This window comes from Bombus fervidus, chromosome 2 (genome assembly GCF_041682495.2).
Source record: "Bombus fervidus isolate BK054 chromosome 2, iyBomFerv1, whole genome shotgun sequence".
NCBI lineage: Eukaryota > Metazoa > Arthropoda > Insecta > Hymenoptera > Apidae > Bombus > Bombus fervidus.
The window spans coordinates 6,424,174-6,447,362 of NC_091518.1; the positions used below are offsets into that span (position 1 = coordinate 6,424,174).

The following is a 23,189-nucleotide window of genomic DNA, read 5'->3' on the forward strand; positions in this document are numbered from 1 at the left end:
TCTCTTAATGAATTACATACTAAACACATTCATGATGTATCTGAACCATAGTTTATCACATAGTTCATAATACTTATTATTAAGTAATATAAGTAAAGACTATTTACAATGAACTCGCCAAGTCTGAATTGAAAATGATATCTAATAATGATTTTATGTCATAATCTTGTTAATGGAATGTAAACATTGATAATTTTCTGCTTTCCAAATAAGTAATTCTGAGACAGCAGATACCAAATTAATCCTTACAGGCTATCACCAGAGGAAATCGTGTTAATTATATCAGGAGAAAAATTCCATTCTACTAATTTCTTTTTATTTTAGAAACCAATAAAGTCAAATAAATGTAATTTTTATTATCATTATATTTAATATTAGGTTAAAATCAAAAAGATAACATGAAATTTCACCTGTGATAAAAATTAAGTTAGTATGCAATGCATTAAAACATCGAATGTCTTTTTCCTAGTTAAAACTAAAGTGATTTGAAATTTGTCATATTCGATGACTGAAAAATGGTTAATCCCTTATATTGGAATACCAGTTATGAGGATAACGTCGTGTAAATCTTCTAAATCCTTTGCGTTCAGAAATTTTCTTTTTTTTTCAGAAATATTCTCACCTGATAAATTCCATAATAAATTCCACATCAAATGTGAAAATTATATGATAACAACAACTTAAGCAGTCAACCAACAGTTATCGTAATCTTTTCAATAAGTTTATATCACATTTCATTGGACAAGTTATCAATATTTTTAGTTAAAGTCAAAAAGGATGAATTCCTCCCGTATCTACTTTTTCGCATCATCATCACAATACTAAAAATGTAAACGTGCATTTGCATTTAATACATATATCTATATATATATGAGCCTCTAAAGAAACCAATATAAGTACATGATTAATGTTCAATTCTCGAGAAATAAATGACTTACTTCCATAAATTCATTTATTGCAAGATGATATAAATGATAGCATATTCTAAGATAAATTAAAAAAAATAGTATTTGCAACGTCATTATCTTTTTGTCTTTTAATTTATAGAATTAATTAGTGTGCTTTCTGAACAAATAATGTAATAATACATAACATAATATACAAACTAGTGTAATAGTAATATAAGAAACGGAAACTGTTTCGTTCTTATATAATTCGGTTCTCAAACATTGAGCTGATGGCTGGAGGTATTAAGTGGAATGGATTAAAGGGTTGCAACCCATGAGGCAATGGCGATCCTGAAGAACCGGTGAATGTAACAGCAAGAGGACGATAACTCAAGCAAACCGGTAGTAACGATAAAACTACGTTACAGCCCCAGGGAGAAAAAACTTTTGATTTACTTCTGCGCAACGTTTGGTCATGTGCCCGTGTCCCATATATACGGTAAAGGACTGTTAACCCACTTCTGAGCGAGCTACAACGCGATACAGTCTGTATCGATCAGTCGATCACGTTCCTCTTTTCGCGTCTAGATAACCGACCAGCACCTCTTTCGTCGCTAGATATGTCCGCCAAGGTAGGCTCCCTCTCAATACTCGTTTCTCCGCGCCTTCTAACACTACCTTCCGTACCTGTTCCCCTATGTCGCCTGTGGGAGTGGTACTCGAACCAGGCGACCTCGACGATTCCTCCGTAATGCCAATAAAGAATGTCGGCAAGCACGCATTCTTGCCGACAGAAAATGTCGTGATCCGCTTGACCTGGTGGAAAAAAGACTCGATTAAATCGAGACGGAAGACAGGCGCAGGGATTGTACAAACGACCGAGTATGTGCGTTTATGTAACCCGTACGTTTCCGCGATTGGGGAAGAGGGGAACACGCAACAATCGCATTTCTTTTATAGGATGTTCACTGATTGAGAATGGGAAAATAGAAGTCTTGTTTACTTGTTTTTATTAATTTTCTTTTCTTTTTTTTTTTTTTTTTTTTTTACAACGTCTGTCTTTGCAATCTGGGTCGCAGGTAACGTAATTATTTCGGCCGGATTCATGAACAATGCGATCCATTTATTACTCCCTTTTTTAATCCTTTACCGTGTTGCCTTTTCTACTTCCCTTTTTCTTTTTCGGTTAGTTGGTCTGGCAGTACTAGGTAGGCATTCTTATAAGTTTTGGAGAGGGAATACAGAATGTAATAATCACTGTGATAATTTCGTAAATAATACTAATATTTTAATGCGTTAATTGATAACATTTCTGAAAAGATGATCTTCTTCTTCCTTTTACTCTTTTGTGTGATATTCGCAATTATTCGGAACGTTTATAAGGAAATTTAAGAAAAATTTAAGTACAATGTATTTTAATAACAATCATACACTTTTACGTCTTTTTTCAAATTCTTGAAATTTTCTGAAAATAAGTACAATTTCCATTCGTCTCGAGAAATTTTTAATAATCTTCATTTAATCTCAAGAAATACACAACGAAATACTTATATCAGTCATTAAAAACATTGTGAGCTATCTGAGCAATTTAATACTTACATAACCATGGCGCCAGTCACAAACATTAGAGCATTTGTTGATAATTAGGATAAATTTGATGCTTTTCACTGTTTACATTTCCAAATGTAATTTGGAAATTACTAATAAAGATTGTGTATTTGTATATATTTGTATTTATATTGTATTTGTATTTGAGTATATAAAATATTCAAAATATAATAGCGCTTCTTATAGTACCTAGTAGGTAACACAATTTTCCATCTATTGTAGGTCTCTTTTTTTAATTACATTCATAGAAATATGAATTTGCATAAATATCTGCATTCTATCTATTATCAATTTGTAATTTTCGTCACATATATGTGTCTCATATTGTCTCAATATAATATATTGTAAGAAAAACTTATCATTTCTTAATAAATGTAATGAGTATAAGTAAACCTCATTTCTTTCTAAATATAGTAATCTCAATCATCTATAAAAAATACTATGTATATTGGTGCGTTCAGTATATTGCATATAACTTTTTAAAGAACTGCAATCCAAAATTTTCAAACTATCGATAATGTGCTTTTTGTCTATACAAATACTGTAATCTATTGTAATAATGTGCTGTTTATCTTTACAAATATTATAGAAACTTCTACAGTTAAAGCAAACCTCGCTTCATGTTTCAAATACTTAATAAAGGAAAAGTAAGTGTCTTAATACATATATTTACAGAGTACAAATATTTCTGTATTTTATTCACGGTAAATATTCGAGAAAAGGCAATGGTAAAAAGAGTAATAAAAAGGAAGATGGAAGATGTGAATGTAGTATTATGAATAGTGATAAAAATCGGTGGATAAATAATAATGGGGAAAGGAGAAACAAATATGAGTTAAGAAAGAAATAAAAGGTGAAAAAAGAATTGAAAGGAGAAATTGAGGCGATGAATATATTGGCAAATGCATATTGTGTAGAACAGGCACTGATTGTAGAAGTTCGTAAATACAAGAAAAGGGTGTATGTACGTGTATTAAAATAAGAGGCAGACTAAAAAGGAAGAAAGGGGATGAAATATGATATATATAAAAAAAAGAAACAACCAGGAAGAGCATGATATGGAAAAAAATGGTAGAAAAACAGTACAAGGATAAATAAAAAAAAATTCGTCGAGATAAAACTCAGCATGTAAAGAAACATTTTGTTTTTTTCTTTTTTTTTTTATTTTATAAAGGTTGTGTTAAGAACATGGTAATTCTTTTTGGTATAATATAACTTTCTTATATTCTATTTGTGTGAACTACTACATCCAATTGAAATTATTAAATGTTTTAATAATTGGTACTCTTCATACTACTTATTATCTTTGTAATACCAGATACAACATTTAAATTGAAGTTTGAAAAATATTATATATAATGTACATAGATTGTTGGTGATATTCAACTTTTACTGACATTGTACACGTGAAGATAGCTGCAGGGATCTGTTTTCATTCTGTAACACGATTTCAACTTGCATCCCTTTGTATTTTGTAAATTGAAACTTTCTAACTTTTTTGCAAACTAAAAGAAATAAAAATTATAAAATGTGTCTGTTTCAGCAATAACAATCAAGAGCTAATGTTTATATTTCGTACATAAAATTGAGTTTTCCAAGTTTTTGTATAATATCAGGATATTTTACTTTGTGTGCGGCTATTAATTTTATGTAATTTGAATCACATATTATTGAACCATATAATAATAAAAGGCATTCCCAAATACTTTATTATGTTGTCAAGAGAAAATAGAAAATTGAGTACAATTGTTTATAAAAAAATTCAATCAAGTTTATATTACATATAAAAAATATATTACAATAATAAATACCTTATGGAAATCCATTACACGATTCAGAAGCGCAAAAGTACTTTCCATGATTTAAAATAAAATTGTTTGTTATAGTGACACAATTATCTATCTCCTGGAACATTAAAAAAATGTAGGATCTAAATGATATAAGAAATAGCAATGAAAAAATATTAGGGAAATCCTTGAAATTTTCTTTCATAATCAAGATATTAGAAAAAGAAATTCAATAATATAAATTGTCTGAAAAAAAGAAAGTTATAAAATAGAATATTACTAATACAAATGTTTACTATTACTAATAGACAATATTTATCCTTAATCCTCTCAGATCTGAATCTTTTTTAGACTATAAGAAAAACTGCAGTTGTAAATAAATTTTCTTTTTTGCCCAAAATTTAAGACTATCGTCGCGAGACTAAAAGTGAGATTTTCTGTGTGTGTCCAACGTGCCTGTCGCGTCAGACGCAGCCTTATACCCGAATTACCCGACATGCGGCCAAAAGAAAAGCATGATTCTCCATTATGACGGTACAAAGACTGCGTTTGACGTAAATTCACGTATCGGACACACATAGGAAATCAAGGCTTTAACGATTCGTCTGCGTAAAGTATCTCAAGTATCGTCGCGACGTCTCCAGCACGGAGGAAAATAATGGAGAATCGGAGGGCGACGACGCTCGTTCTTGCGAGGGGCAACCGGGCTTGTGGAGTTGCTTAATCGAGCGTACGTTTTCAATGAATTATTCAAGATTGAGTGTCTAATAGTTGTCACGGCAGGCCGTGTTTAAGGAGGCGTTTATTCTCATTATCCAATCCGCGTTCACGCCTTTTCGTTTACGTCTAAACCTACACGTGTTCACGCGTCCTATGTTTTTCTTCTTCTCTCTCCCTTCCTTTCTTTCTATCAGCATCACCCTTCCTTTAATTCATGCGACTTCTATCATGCGACTAATACGATGTTGTCCTTCGGTTCGATATGGTTCTATTCACAGAGGGGGCCATGATACTCGTTAAAGGACTCAAAGTTTTATCATTAATGCGCGTATACAACTGAATTACCAATATAATCGATCTTCCTCACAGGAAATTGAAGTTTCACTCGGATTTATGAATGGTTTCGGTATTTTTCAATAGTCCTTTAATATTGTAGCGCTTTATGTCTACTCGTATTATGTACTGTATTTGCCTTATATAATTTCTTATATCGCACACTGCGAAAAAAGTTTTGGTAATAAATACGTGCGATACATTATTTTCTTTCTTATCTTATATAAGTATCTTGATGATTTATTATCAGAATTGTCTTCTATAAAATACGTACATATGAGCAGTAAAATTGAACAATTTCTTGTAGTTGAATCATGTATTTATATCATTACTATATCTCTGATATTAAATTATTAAATATTACTATCAACCATAAGTTTTTGTTCAAAATTAGAACAAAACTTAACACGTTATATGTTACAATCTGTTTTTTTCTTTTTTTTTTTTTTCACGTGGAGAATTCTTCATGGACACTCCGCCGCTGCGGGCAGCAGCAGAGCAGTGTCAGAATATGTTACTACCTAATGCTATTATAATAGTTCCATCAATAATATTATGATAGATTAATTTAATATTATTATCTATTTTCGAATGTTCTTGGAAAAAGCGTCAAAATTTGACTAAAAATTTACGAGTATACACTTGTCAATGTTTCTTCAATTTAGGATATTTGATTACATCTCACCCAAATCCTTAAATGTTAATCCTTAAGTTAAAAAATTAACGGGTTCTATAAAAATATTCATAATAAAGTCCACAACTTCATGGGTTAAATAAATAGAATTCTTCAGTAATAAATATAACAATTGTATGTAACGTAATGAATATATTGTTTAAGTATTTCGTCAACTCCCATCAGTCTCTACATCTGTATAAAATGTTACTATGTGTGTTCTAAGATTTTCCAGTACTACTGCACTTTGACCATATTTCTCCCATTAAGATCGACAATAATTTCAGTAGCACCGATTCGATTCATATAAAACCACGAATAATCGACTAACAAGTAATCTCGATGTCGCGTCGTCGCGCGAAAGGAGGCCATTAAACTTTCATTAGTCACGTTGTTTACGATCAGTACTATTTAGCGAATCGCGGAGTAACATTAGTCGGCTAGTGCCTAACTATATTTACTCTGGCGTTCGCTATACTTAGGTAGTCAGAATTTGTATTGTACGCATTGGTATACATGCGCTACAGACGCCGACTGAGTTACATGAATATCGTATTGCGAAAATAAAGCAAGCACGGTTATAATTGCAATAATCAGCAGCGAATAATATTATTAGCCGCGGTTGGAGACCGCTATACTCTGATGCACGATCGCCTCTTTAAAATATTGCCGCTGGAACGACCCCGCTAAACTTATTACCCCGAAACAAGCGGCAATTTTAACCGCGATTCCAGTAGAAATTGCACCCCCATATTGCATCGATTGTTATTATTGAAAGAAACGCCAGCTATGCTTTATATTATATTACTCTTGTAATTAGATTGCTGTATGCGAATGCATTCTTCGAAATGAAACGGTGGTGCATTAGTCGCATATTGATCACTAGGTAAGAAATTATCCTTCTTCCTACAGTATTGAGACTTTTCGACAACATATGAGTTTCGAAACTCGTTTGTATGTCCGTAAAATGATATATATAGTACGTACAGTATAGACGTAGAATACGTAGATAACAGCAGTCACAGGACGCAAATCGTTTTATAATACAAACACGAGAAAAAACAGAAGTTCCATACTTGAAAGTTGAAACTCGTAGTTAATACACGGGTACCTAACGGATTTTCAAACTTAATTTTTTTGAAAACGGAACCTTAATTGAAAAAATTTTATTCGTCTTTTTCGACTTATGTTTACATGTAGAATCACCATTTGGCCGGTTACACCATGATTTTGGAGACATCATATATAACACAATAAATTTTTCACTATTATTGGACACAATGTTTAGCAATTAGTATAACAATATGCGTATGAATGATGTATATGGCTGACAGATAAATATATGTAAGTGTATGTATATTAAGCTCAAACATGCTAAATGATGGGAAAAAACGACAAATTCTTTTTAAAGAGGGATATATGCGTATTGGTTTTTGAGTCAGATAAATTAGGGCCGTCAGAAGCCAGTTGAATACACTGTCGCAAACACTACCTAATAGTACCAAAGGTCTGTTATATAGAGAGACCTTCGTATATGTATTTTCGGAACGCATGATTTCCCGAAACTAAAATTTTATATTTTATGTCTATTATCCTATTCAATGATATACACCAAATTTCGTCGTGATCAGCCATCGGTGTCATTAATATGGAATAATAACCATATTTGTTAGGTTTCATATAAACTTGTTATTAAATCTTTGAGTACTGGTTGGTAAATCGCGTAGAACAGTAAATAATATTGTTTAAACGTATTTAATAATTTGTATACATTAAGTGATAGTAAGTATATACATTTCCAAGTTCAATAAAGTAAAAAGGATAATAATGTAATAGTATGCCATTCCGTAATTATACAGTAATTTAGTATTATTTAATGACACGTGGTAATCAAATGCTGAAGAAAATCCTGCGAGTACAAATACTTCGACTTATACTTATTACCACATCTCATTGTTAATGACGAAATTATCCTAGCCCTTATAACTTTATCTACCAAAATGTACTTTTTTTATATAATTAAGTTAATATCTTCGTTTATAGAAGATTCATTATGTTAATAGTAACATAGCAGAACACTTATTTGAAGAAAGAATATTATATATAAGATTTTATTCGCTTCCTTAACGTGCTCTACCAAAACTTTTTATCAAGACATTCCAAATATTAAATCATTATAAGGATAACGTCTTGATAGTATACCGAAATACAAGCTTGCGCTCTTGTCTGATCTCATGATAATTTTAATGTAGTTTTTCTTGATTAGTTCCTATATTATAATAAAATTAAAAAAATTATAATACTACAACAGAACATTATTCAATGTCATTAAACGTGATTATGTATTCCACGTATTTATATTTTTGAAAGTTTCTTTCATTTGTCTGTTATCATACCGCGGTATTCTGCTAATATTATATCATTAAGGGGACAACAAATAATTTATTTACAGTTACTATTTCATACTTTTCAAATCAGAACTAGAAACTGTAATTAATTGTAATCATTTTCATCATGAAACAAATCCTTTTGAAATGCTGTAATTGTAGAGAATTTTATCCTATATTCCAGATTAGAGAAATTCTAAATGAGAATCAAAAGCAGTTTCCTTTCTGAAAAAACACGATGTTATATATATAATAACACCTAATCCCACAGTATTTTCAGTCTTCATTATCGTCATTATTAACCACATACGTACGTGGAGTTGATGCGACGTGACGTTAAGACCTACTTAAAGAACTACAGTTTTCCTTCTTCAACAGCAAACAAAATTCTAACTATATAGGGTTAAGAACCTTGCAATAAAATTAATTTTTCTTGCCGAAAATTAACCGAGTTCCTCATTAAACTACCGACTGAAATATATAAATAGCTTTCAAAATACAGAGGAGCAGTTTCCGGAACAAGGAGGGAAAATGTGATATCCTTTCGTGGAAGGAACTAAGAACCAATTAATCCGTCCTTCGTGAAATCGACGGGACGGTTGCAATAAATTCGTGCCACGATCCCACGATTCGACCCCCGTCGAAGATAAAGTATGTCATCGTCGGCGATGCGAGTCGTACGCGCCGATAGTCGTCGGGAAAGTTCTCGTTTTCGTGCGGATACGACCGGTCACCGAATATATAGGAGTGACGTGGCGCCGAGATGCGTGTAAGAAGGGTGATACGAAATATCGTCGACCACGTTTCGTGCCTCTTGCCATGCTACCCGATACACATTGGCCTACTTTTCGAACCGAGGGAACCAAGACCGAGAACACATTCAGGGAACAGAAACGCATGCAAAAGTGAACTCCCATAGATGTTCGTCACGGTATTTAAATGCCCCGTCAAATCAAATTGGACGTTATTGAGATGATTGATCGACGAATCAAATTAATCGTGATTGTTTCTTGCAGATGATAATGAAATATTGTGAGATCATGGAATAAAGAAAATAGTGGTTAGAGTATTCAATGACATTTTATGTGTTTTTGTAAAAGAACTTTAAGCTTTATATCTTGCTTTACTAGCTCATACAAAAGTGTTTGAACACTTAAAAAACGTTTATGTATATGTTATATAAAACGTTTCAAGATTTCACTAGCACGGTAATGAGACATGACTGTCATGTATATTGGTGAAATGTAAAATCAACTTAGAAACGTATATAGGAGATACAAGATATTTATTACAAACATATTTAAAAAATAAAGGATTAGTGTAGGTGCAGCATGAATATTCACTTTAAACGTATAAGTGCTAAATATGGTCTTACTGAATATGGGAAATTATTAATATAATAATTATATAATTAACTGCTTAAATACTTATATAATCTCTGCAAAGTGTACATATACTATATACATTATATACATTATATACATTTATATATATACACATATATATGTATATATATGTATAAAATGTACATATTTTCTAAATTTATTCGAATACTTCGTCAATTCTATTGCAAATAATTTGTCACTCCTCCGCTTTATGTAACCATCAGAATAGAAATTATGTTTACCTACGTAAATATTATGTAATTACGCTTAATATTTGCTTGAAGACCACACATGTAAATTCTTTTACTTCCGAAGACTGTTTATATCCAAAACCAAAATTACAACTACTATTAGAATATTAACAAAACTATTAATAAAATGTAGTACTATAGCAACATCGAAATAAATATGCACAATTACTTCCAAATTAAAGAACAATGTCACAATTACTTCCAAATTAAAGAAATCTTACTAGCACAAAATTCAAACATTAATGTTTATTGATAATTGTTATTAACAAAATATAACAATGTAGCTCAAAATATTGATTACAATTACTGGTTTTACATTTACTGGTTGTCAGTGATTATTGACAAATAAGTCGTGTGCTAATGCTCCATAGATTTGTCCTATACTTGGACTTGTTTGAGTAAAGAACTGTTTTGGATAGCATTGATTGCTTGCAAACAACTATTCGTTATCTTATATTCAAATTATTACGCCCAATTCTGGCGTAGAAACATGATTTTTTACGTTGTAGGTATTGTATATTTTTAGATTGTAGGTGTACTTGAACGCTGAGGTCGAAAGGTGACAGAGGAAAAGATCTTCAGTCTGTGGGACTCGGTCCCGGATAGGGTGCGATTATTCCGGAATCCTATTCCAGACTATGAACTTCTGATAAAATTGTCGATATTTTAGCTACTTCCTTAAAACATTAGGAAACGTGAAAGTGAAAATTATACAAACATGGCATGTTAGATAAGATCGATGTTGAATACATGTCGAAAATCCTTCTGAAATGTTCTATTATAATATTCTTCGTCGTTCTAAAAATAAAAGTTATTTTTATTACCCACTCTTAAGATTGCAAAATGTTCCTAAATTTAATGAAAACTGTTTTGATAAAATGAGTAACATCTTGTCAGGAAGCTTCTTGTCAGCATGATAACTGATGCTTTAAAATTAATAAAGTATTTTCTTATATATAAAAGTACCGAATAATCATATATTAAATGTAACGAATAATTTGAAGCGTGTCTTTAACGATATAAATGGAGTTGCTAAGTATTATGGTTATGAGGTAATTATGTAAGTTAATATCGTCTGCTCCCACCCTATTACATTTATACAAAATAAATAAATATAATGTACCAAGCTAAGGCGATATAAAAATGATACAATCTTATTTTATAAGTTTAGTTATATAGTAATTGTATAAGTTATTTATACATTTTAATGAAGTAGATAAATATAAAATATCAAGCTGAGGTAGTACAAATGGTACAATCTCCTTTTTTTCACGTAAAAATGTACAATTTTGTTTACTAGTAAAGTACTCTGTTCAATAATAGTAATACGAGCATTGATGATGTATCCCGCGTCTACTCGAATTTAATGCTACACTGAGCGAAGCTACAACAATGTATAATTAAAAAGAGGAAATACGAAACAGTTGTACTTTTAAATTCGACCCTCTAAATGTGAAACTTTAATTCGACACATATGTACAATGGCATCGCATTCGTTTCAATATTTTTACAATTGCAAATCGTAATATTGACTAACATACATTGAAACCTATATATATTTTAATGTACAAATACATATATTAATTAGTAATAAATAATGCAAGGAATTATTTAAATTCTATATTTGAAAAGTTATATTGCAAATCTTTTAAATAACCTTTTGAATATCTTTTAAATAATTCATTATAAGAACTACTACTAAAAATACGAAGCTAGTCACACACACAGGGCGTCTCACTTAAATTGAACATTTCAATTCTATTTCTTTTATTATTGAAGATAAGGAACGATAATTAAAAGAAATATTTCCAGACAGATCTTATATATTCTTGTATGGAAATACGTTCAAGAATAATATCTGATGTGTTAATTTTTCAAATCTTGTGTAGTTCAACGTATAGATATAAAAGGTCAGAAATGTGGTTCTATTAAAGAAATATACATCTACAGATGATTCAAGAATTTACTGCAAATGAATCTAGTTAATATTTTCCTTGTAAAAATACTAACCTTTTCAATGTACAATTACTTCACTACGATTGAGTATAGATATAGCTATGTGGTATATTTAGGTGGAAATGTTTGAGGTTGTTTTATTTCTACATGAACATTGCTTTCGGAGAATTCCATAGAATCCGGTTATAAGACATAGACGCACTCGTACATTTGATACGAAGAGAGAATAGTATAATTCATAAAAATAAACGAAGTTTTGAATCGGTAGATAATTAAATTAAATTTCGAAAAAAAAAAAATAGTAGCTTATGAAATCAGATTTCACTTATAATAAGTTCTCAAAATTATGGGTACTCATGAAAAGAAATTCTCTTAAATGCTTAAATCAAAAATCTAGGTAAAATTTATTTTTAACTTTCGGTATTAATTTTCGATATAATTATTATTAATCTTCTGCTGCATACTTTTAAAACCTTTATATCGATATCACATACTGTATAGAGATATTATAAGTAATAGCATAATCACTATAAAATAGAAAAAAGATGCTGTGCAAAGAACAAATCATTCTTTAACTCATTTTGAAAATTGAGAATTACATGAAAAATATATCAGCGTTATCTACGTGTACCACTTCTAACAGAGAAATAAGCAATAAAAAGATTTTGATTTTTGATTAAATTATCGAATCGTTTATCATTGAACTTATCTCCGAATGATTTTGTCATTTAGTAGTAATAGTGATCGACTTTACTAAAAGTACATACTCATAAAATGATCATGTCTCGTAACGATATTTTATACTTATGCCTCAGACCTTGATTATACAGAAAGCTGCGAGAGGCAGAGGTCACCGCATCGCTGCGTTGCTGCTCAATTGCTGTATGGCTTATTTCGTGTAATTCCATGAGTTTTATTTATTTTCTGACGCTGTGTCGTCACTTGTTTTCCCGCTCTTGCCGTCCGTCACTGTCTGTATGATCAAAGCCTTAAAAGCTCTGTGTACACTAGATTGCAAACATTGATGGAATATAATATTCAAAATCAGGTTGCAAGATATCTTCGAATCTCATAACTATATTGACAAAATACATATAAGTTAACTAGATTATAAATAATTTGAGCGTACGCATTTCAAGTTCTTCTAAATTGATCTTTAATATTAAATTTTTTATATTATCTATTGCGATATAGGATAAGATTATTTTTATGTACATATTAACGGCGAAACTTCCGTAAATGTTCGTGCTCTGATTCGGCTGAAATGCTGAACATAGAATCTTTGTAGATAAACAAAGGATTAAAAGAAGGATTTTTGACGATTCAAGAGTCAAGATACTTATTCCTTTTTCCTAAATTTAACTCAAACCAATTCTTGTATCGACATAAATCATCTTTTTCTTATATTTTGCTCACCATTTTTCATTTAGAATTAATTGCATTTCTCTGCATTCTCTTGTATTCCATTCCACAATAATTCTGAAACGTTGTCCTATGATCCCTCAATATTCTGGAAAGAGATAATAAATGTATATGATCCAACAGTTTAGAAATACAAGTTGCGAAATACACGTTTGTACTCAGTACTCGTTATCGGCCAACTAACTCTAAATTACGAACTAAAAGTAACCACGAGCAATGTAAACAACACGTAATGTAAACACCATGTGCCGTGACATACATCAGAAAAAATATCATCACGTCGATATGTATAGGAAAAACGAAATGATATTAAAGAAATGTCTTAGCTTTTGTGAGATGCCAAAAATCTTTCTCCTACAGCGTTTTTGTTTAAAAGGAATATTTTTTCAAAATTTAACAACCATATTAACCATATTAGCGAACACAAAGCTGAAAAATAAAAATAGAAAAGTAAACAATATTCTTTTTCTATAATACAGAAAGTATTATTTATATTCAGGGTTTAGTTGACTATTTACCAATACTTATCATGATATTAATTGATATTAACATTAATGTTCTAAATTTAATATTAATAATGTGCCAGGATCCTCTCATGCTAGTATTATAAATACTAAATATTACATATAAGTATTTATTTACATAAATGTTCGTAAGTCTTTTCAAATCTATTTATACATATGAGCATAACTTTGGCGTAAGTCAAGTCTTGCTGTTATAAAAAGGCTTCAGAAATGATTCCAGATAGCAATAGGAGATATATATGGTATATGAGATAATAATGCTCCAGAAAATTCGTTTCGTATGTCGAAATATAAATTACATCGTAATACCTGTTCCATTTCTTGAGTGGAATTTGTACAGAAAGTAATACAAACGCTGTTCTCCATCATATGCATCTTGGAATATAATAATTTTCATGCTCCATTCGTTTGTTCAAGAAATATTGAATTATTTAATATTAGTAACTCTATCATGTATGCTAATCGTTTTACAAGTATCATTTCGTACAGAGTAATTGATATTATTTGCATATACGTACATAAAAAATTAAAACAGTTGCTCAAATATCGTATCAAAATTCTATCCGAAAAGGGTTTGCTAAATTTAAAATGATATCTCAATAAATTCCAAATAACAGAGTTTGAATAGCAGTTATACAAATTATTTCGTTACAAAACATCAAAATATTAATCCCGAGATAACAATATAGTTTGAAATCAACATTAATAAATCTCTCTCGTACTATTTTCGAACGTTTCGAATACGTCTCACTATAGCTTATATGATAACGTGTTTTTAAGCACTGCTCATGTATGCACATGTATGCACAAAGCACGTTTAACACTTCCACTATTTATCAAATTTCCATTATTCATGATACCTGTTAACAACTCATGTGCATTTATACATATACTTTGTTTATCTATTATTACAAAACCTTTTTCCAAATTTCGTGATTTTCAATTTGATAGTAAGTATAGTAAATAAGTATGGAAAACTGAGCCATAAACATAAATAAGTAAGGTTGAATTAAAGGAAAGTTTCCTACCTCGGAGCTAGTAATTTCGGAGTATTATCAATACAGAATATATATCGTACAATATATCGTACAAAAATAAGTAACAAATATGTAATAATATCTTTTCATTCAAAGTTCATTTCTAAGAAGATTGACTTTGAACGTTCACTACATAAGATAAGACTTGCTTGCTTGTATTTTTTTGAACCTGATCACGAAAATTGCAATAATTGAAAAGTGTATATAAAAACAATAATTATCATAGTGTTACTTGATGACCTGTATATTTTATAATAGCTACATACTTAAATTAATTATGTACGCAGCGAGTAATCGAAATCGATCTTGCCTAAAACTATGCTTCAAGTAAATAAATTTCATTTTCTCTTCTCACACTACTAATTTATGTAAAGAATCATATTTTGTCTTTTCTAAATGAACTATATCATATAATATATAAATACATTCATATTCGAGTCAGTATAACTCAAGCTTTCAAAATTGACTCTCTCAAAAATTCTTCTATTTTAATTTTTTTCTATAATTCTGATTTACTTCTGCATAAGGTTTCCTATCAACTTGTATAATATGTTTATTTCATATAGGAATCAATCAAACATTTTATATGCCGTAAAAGAAAAACGAAGTTTAATCATTATTTCAACCGCGTTAGTTAAAATTATATATTTATTATGTTATTTATATATATTATATATATAATATATAATATTTATATTATTTATTACATATATTATATTATTTAAAATTCCATTATTATGATATCTAAGCCTCGAAAGTTTAATTACATAATTCAAATTTAACCATGAATTATTGGAAAAACTTTGTTTAAAACTTCACGACTTCTATTTTTTACGTGCCACATATTTTGAGAGTAAATGCGACTTCAAGACGTCACGACATCAAGACGTATGTGAAAAACGTGTTAACGATCAATATATCATGTCTAGTCAAATAGTTTGTACTCGCTTTAATACGTATGAAAATTGACTTACGCATATGCGAAGTTCGCCTTGAGTGACGAATATGATAGAGCGGTCGTGTTACATAATCAAAGTCCGTAGACCAGGTCACTGTGCACGATATCTACTCAATGTCCTCCCGTGATCAGCCAATCGGGAGAAGATGTGTACCGCGAGATCAGATTTTTGTCTTATTGCTTTATCGAAGGATACGAGTTTTATCGATACTGTCTAGTTTTATCTAATTTATTGTGTGTTTTTGTAGTGCGACAATATCCCTCAAAAGTAAAACACACTAGGACTCGAAAGTCATGTGCTTCGCGTATGTCTAACATTCTTCCTCTAGGAAGATATTTCTTGGCTATCTGTACTTTATACGCGCGCATACTAACAAACAATTTAGAAATACTGAGAACAGCGGAATTACTGATATTATTTATTTCACACTATTTTTATTCGAAAGCGGTGAGGTGAGGACTATATCTTTCTTTTAAAAAGGATTCTTCTAGCCATTTTATATAACATATTATTTTTTTAACAACTTCGTTTTTTAACAACTTAGAACGGCTTTTCTATATTTAATAAAAAGTCATTTTTACAGTGGCTCACTATAGGGATTACGTGTTACAATACTCAAGTTTGAAGATGAATATTTTCATTTCGGTAAGGCTAAACTCTCTGAAAATTAAATCATTTATAGATAATATGCTAAATAACGTATTGTGAACATTTCAAAAAAGTTATAATAAAATCAATTTACGCTACAAATAACTTAAAGTGTCGAAATTGCGAAAACGATCATCGAATCTTCGAGAGTGTTGATTAATTATGTATACATTTCGCCGTATCCACCGAAACCGAATGAATTATTTGTAAATATGTATTTCTAGATCTCACTTCTTTGTTTACTTATTATTTCTGGACTTCGTTAATTTTTACAGTAGATTAATTTTAAATTCCAGTGTAATTTCAGTTAACAGACAGATTACTTATTTCTCTCATTCTATCACTTCTCATTTTTCTGAATAAATCATAAGTTCAAAATAACGTAACAGATCTATGATTCAGTTTAAAGAATTATTGAAAATCATTTTCTAATAACACTAGCAAATACATTTATTTATAAATAAGTACAAGTAATAAATATGGTTTTAAAAAATCATTAAATGGCAATTAGGGTATTAAATATGTTCTAAAATTATAATATACGTTATACACTCCAAAGTTTGTAATTATTCAAAAAATTAATAATGTAATATAGCTCAATTGATAAAAAATAAAACAATAAATAAAGAAAATAAAATTAACAATATTATTTATTTAATTGATAGAAAGATTAAAGAATAAGGGAGAACATGAGAAATTACTTTTACGGTGTATTATGTATATTGTAACAGCGCACGCAGAATTAGTTTTGAAAGCTTGGTTGTGGCAGTTAAAGGGGTGAACAGCTGAGTATCGTTTTCGCGTTGTTGGGTAAATTAACGTCGCGACACGATGGAGGGAAACTTCTGAAATAAAATCTGTAAGGTAACGTGAAAAAGTAGTGGTCGTCCGTGGTGCGCGACGCTGAACTACCACGGTCTATTTAACACGGAAGGTACAGAAAAACGAATTACAGGAGTTTTCGAGGCGTTTTTCTTCCTTTTGCTTCTGCTACATCATGACCGTGATTATGTTTCATAAGATAAAACGTAAAAGATAAAACTCATCGATCCGGCATGTCGCAACCTCGAACAGACTACAAAATTAGAAACGCTATACAGCAAGAAACAAGCATTTAATTTTAATGTACTTCAAATGTTTAGGAGTTAGAGCTATGAAGTTATAGAAAATACATAAAACTAAGAACAATAATGTGTATCTAAGAATGATCGAAAATTTTTAACGCATGGTTTTGCAGAAATTTTGTCGCAATTTTACATATTCATCCAAAGGACGTTTCCATTACTCAAAATGTATCGACATTCTAGAAATTTTCACAGATCGTGAACAAAAGGAAAAATCAAGTTTAGCGTACAGTTTATATTTAGATCGTCGATGCAATTAAGATCACGCGATGGAAAATTCATTTATCGCAAGTGACTTACAATTAGTTGATAGTGAATTTGTATTTATTAGATATATGCACGAGCGTTGTATTGGGAAATCGAGAATTTCGATACACCAACTAGTAGCAAAAAATTAAACTGCTGAGAGTAGATCGAGTATCCATATAATTACCAATCTTTAAATGGAAACGTAAAAAAACCAGTGTTTGTAAATTTGTTTCAAATTTTAATGCTTTTAAATTAAACAGTATAATAATTTCGATACACCAACTAGATGGCAAAAAATTAAACTGCTGAGAGTAGATCAAGTATCCATATAATTACCAATCTTTAAATGGAAACGTAAAAAAAACAGTGTTTGTAAATTTGTTTCAAATTTTAATGCTTTTAAATTAAGCAGTATAATAAGAATCATCTAATCATTTAAGCAGTTATAAAAATGTACGCAATGGAATTTTCTTTTAGAAAAAATAAAAGTAAAATATACTAGCAGGTATTAATATATATTCAAACACCTTCTAAGACAGAATAACTTCTTTAACCCTTTCACTTCAAGCGCCGCGTATAGGCGGCGACCACGCGACGAGTCCTGAGTCCGGCACCCCATATATCCGGCATCCAAATGATGCATATACAAGTGCTATCTATAGTCAATATGTATTTTTTGTTATCGAACATTTTCTGTTGATTTTATTGACATATTGGATTAATCACTTCTTCAAGTTATTCATTGTTCAAACAACATCAAAACATTTCACGTAATATATTTCAAACATCCAAACGATCGTATACTGTTTCATGCTAAAAAATCTATTAAATCCATTGACAGTGAAACGGTATTTCATATACGGTTTTTACAAGAATTATTGTTATTCAAGACTTAGGAAAACATATATACAGCAACCACGCACATTGTGCGTATTTCTGGCGCGCGTTTCCGTTCAGTGACTTCGGCAGTCCAGTACTTCGGCGGACTGGACTGTCGAAGCGAAAGGGTTAAAGCTGGGCCAAACCATTTTAGAATTTTTGAGAAATTAGAAGAATTGGTTTACTAAATGACACGTAAAAATTTTTTGAAAAACTTGCAACTGATCGGAATCGCGAAGAGAAAAGTAAAGGTCGTTTTTTACAACTTTTTATCTGGGCCTGTAATAAAAACTTAAATAACACATTTTGAAGATTTATGACACGCTGAAAATTCTATCGAAATTAGTTGATACAGAAACAAGCGACAGCTATCGAAAGACGTAGATTTATTACAGCTATAGGCCGAATGTCGTGGAAAACTTTTAACCGTTTGTAGCTTATAGTAAATGTTAACTGATCTTGATGAAATCTTCGGCGTGAATATAACTGACATAAATTTACAAAACGTACTATTTAAATTTTCATTAGAGGATCAGATTAAAAAGTTATAAAAAAACTAACTATTTTCTTTGCGATTCCAACTAGTTCCAAATTCCTCAAACAATTTTTTACATGTCATCCAGTAAACTAATTCGTTTAACTTCTTTAAAAAGCTCAAGTCATTTAGTCCAATTTTAAGAAAGTTATTTAGAACACAGCGATTGCATTAATCAATCTTCCAAGCTCTTCGATTAATATAGAACTTAGTTAATACATTAACAGCCGTTTAAGCCTCTCAACAACAGAAAAGACTGTTGTATAGAATAGCTCTGAAAGAACATTTCTTCGGTTCGGTTTTTTTAAAAAATCTTAAAATAGCTTATTTAAAAGCTACTGAGTATTAGTAATTAAATAAATCAGCTGATTTGAATAAATGAACAAAAAGACCGATGGAACCTGCTTTCAGTAGTTTGCCATCCTACCATCAGAGGACTGAAATCTAAGCCACGCATTTACTAAAGTTCCCAATAGCATGATCAGAATCTCTAATCTCAGCGTCAAGTATGCGCGGGTATGTCGCAGAAACGTAACTAATCTTGAACGTAGATAAATATATTTTTTTCTAGAGTATCTAAGAGTTCTTGGATTTCATTAACATCTTAGGTACGGTTGAATTTTGTGCGGGGTGTTTCTCTATACGGTAGAGTTTGACGTGACTTATGCGTAAACGATACAGCACTGTAATGCTGTTCTGTACGCAAGCACATTGGAATAAAGTTTTCGATAATTAAATTATAATTTTTCTTAGAGATATGTTGCATATACTTTAACTTTAATAATTTACTTTAATAATTAATAATACAATTGAATGTGGCATATTTCAAAGCACCGTACAACACATAGAACCAGATCACAATTTTCACACTCATAGCGCGATAGTGTTTTCAAATTGCCCCTCGTTTTCTATTTTGAAGCGACATTTTGAAGTTAAAGGTTCCAAAAAATTGTAATGATACGGATTAGCATATTAAAAAGAGCATCTAATAATGGTATATTTATTTTAACGAAAAGCAACAATTGATACCTGACAATGGTGTATCAAAAATAAAGACTATATATTCTGTCTGTATATTATTAACACTGTCATAAAACGTTGTGGGGGCAAAAAAAATATGAAGCAAGACAAATGAAGAAGATCATTTAGTTCAAACGGTGAGCGAATGAGTCAGTAGAGTGAGCCACTATAGTGGTGAGTCGTAATATAAGATGACATCTGCGAAAGCCATTATAATGGCGAGTCGTAATATGACATCCGCGAAAGTCACTATAGTGGTGTATCGTACCTGAGAGGTTAATAATAATATTTAGTTTTTAATATCTGAGCCACTATACACTATATAAGAGAAATAGCAAAATATGCTCGAACAATAACAGAAATAATAGCTAACTAAAAGCCAATGTATCTTTATTGAACGCAATATACGCACTATAATGTACACGTTACGATAAATCATACAGCGGCTTGCGCGTGATACATATCTGTTTGCGAGCCGCGATTAGCGCGCATATCGTCAATGACACTTTTTAAACTCTAAATAATATAACACGTACAGGATTCTTGGAGAAACTGTTTTATTGACTTAAATTCAAATTTTCTTTGGTAATGAAAATGTGTAAAATTTTAGACTGATGGTTATAGCTCCCCGTTTGGTTGTTGAAATAGGAAGTAATTATTGTTATAAGTAGGTTGGGTTGTATAATAAGCGGTATAATGATATAACGAAGACGTAAATTAGTATAGTCGTAAGCAATTTAAATAATATTGAATGGTAAACTAAACTAAACTAAATCGTTTAACTAAATTGTAAAACGAGTCTTTTAGAGGCTCATACTGAACAACTCAATTAAATTTTTATACGTTTCGCAATTTCGTTATACATAGGTACAAAGTAACATTCAGCTCCAATCAGAAAACTATATTGCTTACAAACGAAAATCTTATATGTTTTCATATTATCAAAATCCGCGATTAAGAATCTCTTTCTTTTAATTATATTGTTACATTGTTACATTGCAGTCAACTTTAAAGAGTGATATTTTCAAATAGATGTGGAATGTTTCTCCAGTTTCCATATAAACTTTTTCCCATATAAATTTAACCCTATGATGTATGGGTCAAAATAGTGTAAAATTGTCATAAGTATAGCAAAAATTTATAAAAATTTAATCCTATATTAAGGTAGTACAGAACAAAAATGATAGATAATTTTAATGCAAAATATACGTATTAAGTAAATATTTCTCTTGTGTAATAAATTCAATAGTATATAGATCTGTGATTTATGTTAACCGAGGTGAGAAACTACTTCAAAATGAAAATAAATACGTCACTAGAGAAGATCTTTACATTTTATATTTTTATTATAATTGCAATAAATTTTACTATAATTATTATGATATATAATATTATAGGAAAATAAGATATAGTATGCTAGTAGTTTTGGTAACGGTATGATTTATTTCAATATCGTTCACGACAATACAAAATCAAGTATGATGCTCCGTCAACCTATATGCACGCAGTCATCATTCGTCACTAACTCCTCTCGTCATAACGGCTCTATTTCACGCCGACCACACTCCTTGACGACACTGACGACACTCTTCGACAACGCTGACAATACTAGAGAGCCCGACAATACCGGCAACACTAAAGAACTCCACGACGCCAACAACACGCTCCGACCATGCTGGTAACACTAAATAGCTCCACAATGCCGGCAACACTAAAGAGCCCATCACAACTCACTAACAGCTACCTTTTATACCCTGTATCCCTGTATCCGATATACTTGGCCCGCACATGTCCCATGGTCAAATAGACCTTAATTACTCAGGATTTTCACCCAATACTACAGTAATTAGCTATTATAATTACAGTTTTATAATTGTACTATTATCATTGTATTATAATAGTAAATATATTAATTTTTTCAAAACGGATTTTATTAAATCATGAACGAAATAATATCATAGTTGAGATTATAATATATGTAGGAAAATGGTATAGTGCTAGTAGGTTTGCTAACGGTATGATTGTTACAATATCGTTTGATACTCCGTCAATTTGTGTTTACGCAATTACTATTCGTCACTAACTAACTTCGTTACAACGATTACAACGGTTCTCTTTAAAATACGCTGACAACACTCCATGACAACGTTGACAACATACACCCGATATCTTCCAGACAATCCTTCCACGATACTACACTACATTCCTACATATATTCAAATTTGGAAAAATGTGAGCTAATCATAATTTGTAAAATTTGTATACAATTCCACTTACTATAGAATTCTATGAACCAATAAATCTTTATGGAAGAGAATTTATAACAATAGCAATTTTCCTAAAAGTTACTTTGGAACATACAGTATTATTAGTTATACGAGGGCTAATTTTAATAGAATATGCATAGATTCACATGATATTTCAATTTCCCTCATACTCGTAAAACCGAACAACTATATGTGCTTGGAGGACATTCTAAATAAATGTATAGTTTGGATTTTAGAAATTATGGCAGAATTTATACGAAGATTATTTTATGTGTCAAAATTAACAATGGAAATTTGACTCTACTATATTATCTGAGCCGCAAAATACTCGGCTACAATGACATTTTCTAGAGATTTTTAAAATCACTGAAACCGAAAATTAGGGTCGTTTTTGTCGAAAATAAACCCTAAAAAATTTCGATCAACCTGTTGATATGCAACGTTCTCGTGGATTTTGACGACACATTTTCTAAAATTTACTACTCTTAAACTGTACGGCTTACTTTGGATGAATTTGAGTCGGGAGTATTGAATTAGG

The 23,189-nt window shown here is 30.6% G+C and overlaps 1 protein-coding gene across 2 annotated transcripts in view; it reads left to right on the top strand.

The window, feature by feature from the left end:
* The window catches only part of Foxo (forkhead box, sub-group O), a 289,789-nt gene that overhangs the window by 203,109 nt on the left and 63,491 nt on the right, over positions 1–23,189 (top strand). The window contains exon 8 of one of the 2 annotated variants that reach the window (XR_011801313.1): positions 611–891. The exons of the other annotated variant lie outside the window; for it this stretch is intronic. The gene's annotated coding sequence lies outside the window, so the exon portion shown is untranslated. Of the gene's footprint in view, positions 1–610; positions 892–23,189 lie in introns of those variants that run through there. 2 annotated transcript variants of the gene reach the window in all.